We start from the raw sequence: 7,589 nt of genomic DNA on the forward strand, positions 1-7,589 counted from the left end.
GAGGAAGTGACTGAAGTAGCTTGAGTACAATGCCTAAAGAGAGAACAGCGGACTCAAGTGTCCTGGCACAGTAATCCCACTTTCAGAGGATGAAAACTTACTTTATCTGTTGAACGGCTCAGTGGAATGGTCAATGGACTGTTTTCAGTCTTACCCCAGGTCTAAAGCCAGGAAAAAAATGTCAAGTACAATTACAAACGTTGATTCTACCCAGAACATTATTCAGGTTATATTCTGAAGTTGCATACAACGTAGCCATTATAAACTATGCAAAATCCAAGACAGCAACACAATATGGAAAGTGAGCTGCATAAAAAAAAATGCAAAATCAAGTATAAACTACTGGATCTGTGTGTGTTGCATCACTAATGCTATCATTACCAAATCAATCCAGCACGGTAATGGGCCGTTATCAGAACTCACTAATGCAACTTAAATCACAGTAAGCCAGCCACTTATGGAAAATGGATAAGACACAGCATTTCTAGGTACAAAAATGTGCCAGTTATTTAGCGGAAGTAGGTACTACACGAAATTTAGAAAAAGGTTAGAGATCAGCAAAGGCAAGGGTGAAAGTACTGTTGTGTACACTTACCATACATGTAGATGTTAGAGTGTATTCACTGTTGCAGTCATCATCTGTGGGGGTTATCCCTGATGTAGTAGCCCTCGGCCGGCCCGAATACCAAAGTCCATGTTTTTCTGCATTGGCTGCTGTCGCTTGTTGACTGACATCAGGTCATCAGTGCTATAAAGCAAGGCAACCGTCCCCATTACATCAGTTTTTCTTGCCCTAACCAGTCAGAAGCCCAAGGAAATATGGTTGGTAAAGTGGTCCTGGTGGCTAAAAGCCACCATAAGAAGCTTATGTTTCCCTAAGGAAAGAGAATATAAGGGAGGAGGAGGGTGGGAAACCAGGACTGCAACAACGAATACACTCGAACATCTAAATCATGGTAAGTGTACACTACTGTACTATGTTCTTCGTGTTTCACTGTTGCAGTCATCACCTGTGGGAGGATTCCCAAAGCTGAGGAGAGGGGTGGAAGGAATAGTTAAAGACCTAGACATGGGTAAGCATGCCCTGCAGGACTGCAGAGGCAAACCCTACCCTAGCCTTAGAGAAAAGAGGTAGGTGGCAATGCTTTGCAAATGTATGGACAGAGGTCCAGGTGGCAGCTTCCAAGATGTCCCTGGTGGGAACTCCTCTGAGGAATGCTGTGGAAGTGGAGGCTGCCCTAGTGGAATGGGTATGAATAGACTTAGGGGGTGGTTTCCTATGTAACCTGTAACAGAAATGGATACAGTGTGATATCCATTTGGAAATGGGCTTCCCCTCTGCCCCTGGGGCAAAGCTGGCAAAGAAGTTGGGTCTGTTTTCCTAAAGGGTTTAGTACGGTCCAGGCAATATCTGAGCTGTCTGTGCATGTCTAGCGAGTGCAGAATTCTTTCCCCCTTGTTTTGAGGGTTAGGGAAGAAAGTGGGTAGATGTATGGCCTGGTTGAGAGTCACATTAGATACCACCTTGGGGATAAAGGAGGGTTTAGTCCTCAGGGAGACCCTGTCTGAATGGAAAATGATGAAGAGTTCAATGGCCATCAGTTTCTGAAGTTCTGAAACCCTTTTGGCTGAGGTAATAGCTAGTAGGAAAGCAGTCTTCCAGGAGAGGTATTTCAGTTCTGCTGAAGCAGCAGGTTCGAAGGGTGGCAATGTTAGTTTTTTCCAGAACATAATTCAGGTCCCAGGCTGGCTTGGGAGGCCTTCTGGGAGGTTTGATATTAGAAGCCCATCTGAGGAATTGATAAATCAAAGGATGTGAGAACAGGGGTTGGTCTGTATCGAAATGAGCTGAAATGGCTGAGGTGTGGATTAGAAGAGAAGGAGAGGCCACTATTGAGTAACTCCGCTAGATAGTCCAGGATAAGAGGGATGGAAGGTTGCGAGGAACTGCCCCCTCTGGTCTGGCTCCAGGAATAGAATCCTTTCCATTTCCCTGCATAAGGCTTTCTTGTGCTGGGCCTTCTGGCCTCTATGATAATGTCCAAGATCTGTTTGCTTAACAGGGACCCCTTGTTTGCTCATTAGCCATGCTGACAGTTTGAGAGTCTGCAAGTCTGGATGCAGCATTCCCCCCCCCCCACCTGAGTCAAGAAGTCTGAGGTCAGGAGAAGCTGCCTGGGAGGCTTTAATGTCAGGCTGTGCAGCAAGGGGTACCAATGCTGTCTGGGCCAATCTGGAGCAATGAGGATGGCTTTTGGTCTCTCCTCCCTTATCTTGATCAGTACCTTGGGAATAAGAGGCAGAGGAGGGAATGCGTACACAAAGACGGAGTTTCAGGGGAAGGTCAAGGCATCCACCTTCCAAGCTAGGTGGCGATACTCCCGGGCACAGAAGTTTTCTAGCTGGTGGTTGAGGTGCGAAGCAAAGAGATCCACCTCCGGAGTTCCCCACTCCTGAGTGACTTGCAAAAATTTTTTTCTGTTGAGCTGCCATTCGTGGGGGAGACCTCTCTCACTCTGCTTACGTAGTCTGCCAGGGTGTTGTTGATCCCCGGTAGGTACTGGGCTATTAGGTGCAATACTATGGAGGAGGCTGTCAGAGGTTCATGGCTAGCCTGTTGTCCATTTTGACATTTGGCCTGAGGTGGGGTTTGAAGGATGTCAGAGCTTTTTGTACTGCCATCATTTCCTTCTGGTTGATGTGTAAGGGAAGGTGCTGGGCATCCCAAAGACCTTGTGTGCACCTGCCTGCTAGGTAAGCACCCCAAGCAATGTCTGAGGTGTCAGTGGTGATGGTCTGCTCGGTAGGGCAGAGGATGAAGGGAAGACCCTTGTTCTTGGCACAGGCCACTGCCCACCAGAGAAACTCGGCCCTTATACAGGGGATCAGAGTGAGAGAGGTCTCTAAAGGCTGAGAGTGATGGCACCAAAGCTTCTTTAGATACCACTGAAGTTTTCTCATGTTAAGTCTGGCCAGTGGAATTGGAAGGATGCAAGATGCCATGCATCCCAAGGCTTGCAGGAATTTTCTCGCTGTGAGGTGACTTCTGGAAGCCAGCTGGATAAAGTAGAGACAGTAAGCTCTGCTTTTCTGGGGATAGGAAGGCCATTTCGGATGCTGTGTCCAGCAGTGCTCCCAAGAAAATGATCCTCCTGGGAGGGTGTTTGCTTTGATTTCTTCTCGTTGATGGTGAACCCTAAGGAAGTTGGGAGGGTTTTGACAAAGAGGAGGTCTTGGAGCAGTTTTTATTTGCACTCTGCCTGAATGAGGCAGCTGTCCAGATGAGGGTAAATCTGTATATTTCTTTGTCTGTAAAATGCTATGGCTGGGGCTAAGCATTTGGTAAATACTCTGGGAGCAGTAGATAAGCCAAAGGTTAGCGCAGAGAACTGAAATTGTTGTAAGTCTACTCTGAAGCACAGGATTTTCCTGCAAGATTCCCTTATGGGGATGTGGAGGTAGGCATCTTTTAGGTCTAGGGTCACTAACCAAGCATTTTTGGTCAGCATAACCAGCAGCTGCTGCAATGTTAGCATTTTGAATTTGGGGACCACCAGGGAGGTGTCCAGAATGGATAGATCCAGGATGGGGTGCCAAGTGCCCACTTTTCTGGGAACAAAGAAGAGTCTGGAATAAAAGCCTTTGCCTGTTTGATCTGCAGGAACAGGTTCTACTGCCCCCTGGGATATGAGGGTTTGGACTTGTTTCAATACCTCTGCCCACTGATTTGGAGGTACGTCTGGGTACCTCTTGGAATTGGGAGTTCGTTGAAAGAGGATTTGTATCCCTGAAAAAGTATCTTTAAGACCCATTGGTCCTTTGTTATAGAAAGCAAATTTTCTTTGCAGAGGGAGAGCCTTCCTCCTAGCTCCTGGTGAGTGAAAGGAGGCTGGAGGGGGGTGAAGGAGTCATTGAGAGTTTTTGCCATAGAAGGGTGGCTGAGAATTCCCTGCCTTTGGGGTGGAAGAGGTCCACTGTTTGGTTCTCTGCTGTCCCTGGGATAGGTGTCTGGGTGGTCTGTCCCTGTGGGGCTTACCTTGCCCTGTCTGCTAGGTACAGGAAAGGACCAGTGTTTAGACGGAAAATTCCTGCTGAACCTAGGAGGTTGAACATGAAAAAAAATCTTTTACTGTTTGCATAGATTTTGCTTTGTCTTCCTTCTTTTTAAGCATTTCTTCTCCTTTTACTCCAAACAAGCGTTCCTTATCCAGGGGTGCATCAATTAATTTAGACTCTACATGATCAGGGAGAGGTTGTTGCTTCAACCATACATGTCTCCTAATGACAGATCCTGGCACTGCTGCCCTGCTTGAGGCTTCTAAGGCATCATAACCACAGTGCAATGAGTGTTTGGCCACTTGACAAGTAGAATGCAGTAAATCTGCTAACTCTTTTGAATTAGCGCAGTCAGGAAAGGTAGAAATCTTTTGCTTTAATAGTTCCAAGGTGCGTTGTTATTTTAACATATGGAATGGACAGCTGAGTGCTCGGATAGCTAAGGTTGCAGAGGTGTACACTGTTTTTTTACCATATCAGTCCAGAGCTCTGGCATCCTTGTCAGGAGTAGTAGGATTCTTTGCAGAACTAGCCTTAGCCCCTTTAGGTCCCCTGTGTAATGACCACCGGGTCTGCAGCAGGATTTCTGTTGTGAGAATCCGGTACTCTAACACCTGTCAGGTTTACTGGGAGCAGGTGGGAGGGCATCAGGGGCTAAGCTGGATTCATGGAAAACATCCTCCACCACTTCTAAGATAGGGGAGATGGCCAGGGGTCTGTGCTGGGGCAGGTCTAGAAACTCTCTTAGCCTTTTCATAGACTGAGGGAGGTCCTGAGATTCCCAGTGGAAATGCTCCCTGAGGGTGTGAAGGGTTTCTCCAAAGGAAAGGTCTTCTGGTGATGAGGCAGAAGGAATGGATTCCCTCTGCATCTGAATCCTCATAAGCAGGCGGCGGTTGTTGTTCCTCTTCAAAATCTGAATAATCAGATTCTTGAGAATCCTGCTCTGTCATTATTTCAGAAGAAGGGTGTCTTTTCCTTTTAGAAGTTGTGGCCTGACTACTCCTGATAACGAACATAAGATCCTCTGCCATCTTAAGCATTTGGGCTTGGGGTGCTGGAGCAGGAATAAGATGGTGGCTAGAGGTAGATTTTCTAGGAGTGGCCTGGCTTCTAGACCAAACAGAATCCATAGGTCCGACAAAAACGGTAGTCAGATGAGAAGACGTTGGGTTTTGCCTAGAATCGTTAGTACGAAAGGCCTCCTCGGAAGCCGGTGCCTGCGTCGCGGCTCCAGACCCAACCGAGGCAGAGACAACCAAAGGCTCAGAAAACGAAGAAGACTTCTGTGGCATACCAGACTCCGAAAGGGTCCCTGTAGAGGCCTGCATAGATATCGTATTGGGCATCAAGGGCTGCAAAAGTGCCTCACTGAATTCTGGAGAACTGACGACTTGGTTAGCAGTAACGTCGTCGGAAGGCTTAGCCTTGTGTGGTCTGTCTCTATCTTTATCTCTACGTTTTTTCTGAATGTCTATGGATTGTTGGCTGATGGGACACCATTTCGGAATGTGAAGACGGAAGACAAAAATACCTGTCTACAATAAGAGCTCTACGATGAATGGTTCCCATGTTAAACAGGGCACAGAACTACCAATGGGGGACGTCGTGGTCTGGGCCTAAACAAGTGATGCAGTATGAATGAAGTCTCAGTTTGGAATCTGCTTTCCACAGGCAAGACAATTGTTAACTTTTTCGGACATCTTTTAGTGCAAGAAAAAAGGATCCCCAATGGGGTACTTAGCTTTAGATGCTTTCAGCTGTAATTTGAGCTCCGGTAGCGACCAACCAGCACACTTGTGAACTGCTTCTGCTACAGGCTTCACAGCAAGAATGACTGATGTAATGGCGTCGGCTGCCTTGCTTTACAGCACTGACAACCTGACGTCAGTCAACAAGCGACAGCAGCCAACACCGAAAAACACTTACTCTGGTATTCGGGCCAGCAGTGGGCTACCACAGCAGGGATAACCCCACAGGTGATGACTGCAACAGTGAAACAAGATAAACATCTAATGTTGCAAAATGCACACAGGAACTTGTGGGAAGTATGCAGAAAGTGCAGTCAGACAATGTGCAAGGGAAAGAGGCTAAATAGTGTGGGTGCACAGCCTACCATGAACTGTCACGATACATATACAGATAATGTGAGAAATCGAATTAGACTGCAAGGACAGGAAACCAATGTGCAAACGATGGCAGGCTTTCACTTTCCATTGCATATGACACCTTCTGCTAAAATAAAGCAGAAATATATTCCTGCAATGCTTGGGGTGAGTTTCATGTAGTACTGTGTTCATCAACTACTACACCACCTAGAGAAAGAAACTGTACAACATGCAAAGATGTGGTCTGCAATTCATATGATCTTATCAGTAAACAGCCGACCTGTATTCCTAATCCTCTGCATACTTTTCTAATATAGCAACAGATGTGTGTTGGCATAAAGAAAAAAAAAAAATGTTATGATGCATTACACTTGGTTGAACGCTTATATGGTCAACAAAATATAAATGCTAGTATTTTTAGGCGAACCATTTGTTTTTTGATGTCAGTTGAAGTTGAGTCTAGGATCACTGAATGTCGGTGTTCCTACCTCTCAACCTAGAAATATCAAAAATCTGGACAAAGGCCCCAAAAAAATAGGTACAACTGGCCAAAAATCTGGACACTCATTAGCAAGGAATTTGCATACATAATTATGTAACCCTGCCCACTCCAGTGGAACTGTGGAATACCAACATTCAAACACAAATTGAACAACAGACGAAATATTAAACACAAAATATAACCAGAACAATAGTGTTTTATTTATATTAACATTTGACCTTGTATAAAACTTTGAACTTGCCCCAGATGTTTTGTGTTAGGAAGTTGAGAGATATGATCCCAGTGCCTCTAGAACCAATACACCAACATAAAGCACCATTAACAGGGATAAATGCACATATGCATTCCACAAGACCTCAAGTCTGTCATTCATGTTAAGTGCAAATGACTGCACATGTCCCACAGTTAAAGTTCTAAATGTCATGCACATGTCCCACAGTTAAAGTTCTAAATGTCATGCACAGAATGATATAAATTAACAGGAAGGTATTTTATTCCTACAACTGCCAACCTGTGTTCAGGGAAAATGGAACCATTATAAATGCTTGTGATCACCATGACAATGTACGAATTATGTGCAAATATCATCAAAAAGCAAAATGAACCAAACATTAACCCAGATTATGGTACCTCAGGAACATTTTAGTAAAAGGTAAGGCACACCAAGATGATTTTTTTTCCATTCTGCAGGTCTAATCTGTTGTATCATCTTGTGATGAGGTTCCAGCATTATGCATTATAAAAGCTGCAAGAAAAAATTCTGGAAGTTAGCAGAGTCTGTCAGTTAGCACACAGGGTTACAGATCTAAGCTATTAATTAGCTGTTTCCTGTAGTCAAAGTTACAGGACTTGATTTCTTTCATCTAATTTTGCCTAGTGTGTATCTCTGACCCATGTCACTCCTGAAAGGTGATACTTTGCCC

General features: G+C 45.2%; 1 protein-coding gene across 3 annotated transcripts in view; it reads right to left on the reverse strand.

The window, feature by feature from the left end:
- The window catches only part of LOC122798298 (cytosolic non-specific dipeptidase-like), a 670,350-nt gene that overhangs the window by 311,675 nt on the left and 351,086 nt on the right, over positions 1–7,589 (reverse strand). The window lies entirely within an intron of this gene.

The sequence above is a fragment of the Protopterus annectens genome, chromosome 3.part1 (genome assembly GCF_019279795.1).
Source record: "Protopterus annectens isolate FY-2018-M chromosome 3.part1, PAN1.0, whole genome shotgun sequence".
Taxonomy (NCBI): Eukaryota; Metazoa; Chordata; order Ceratodontiformes; family Protopteridae; genus Protopterus; species Protopterus annectens.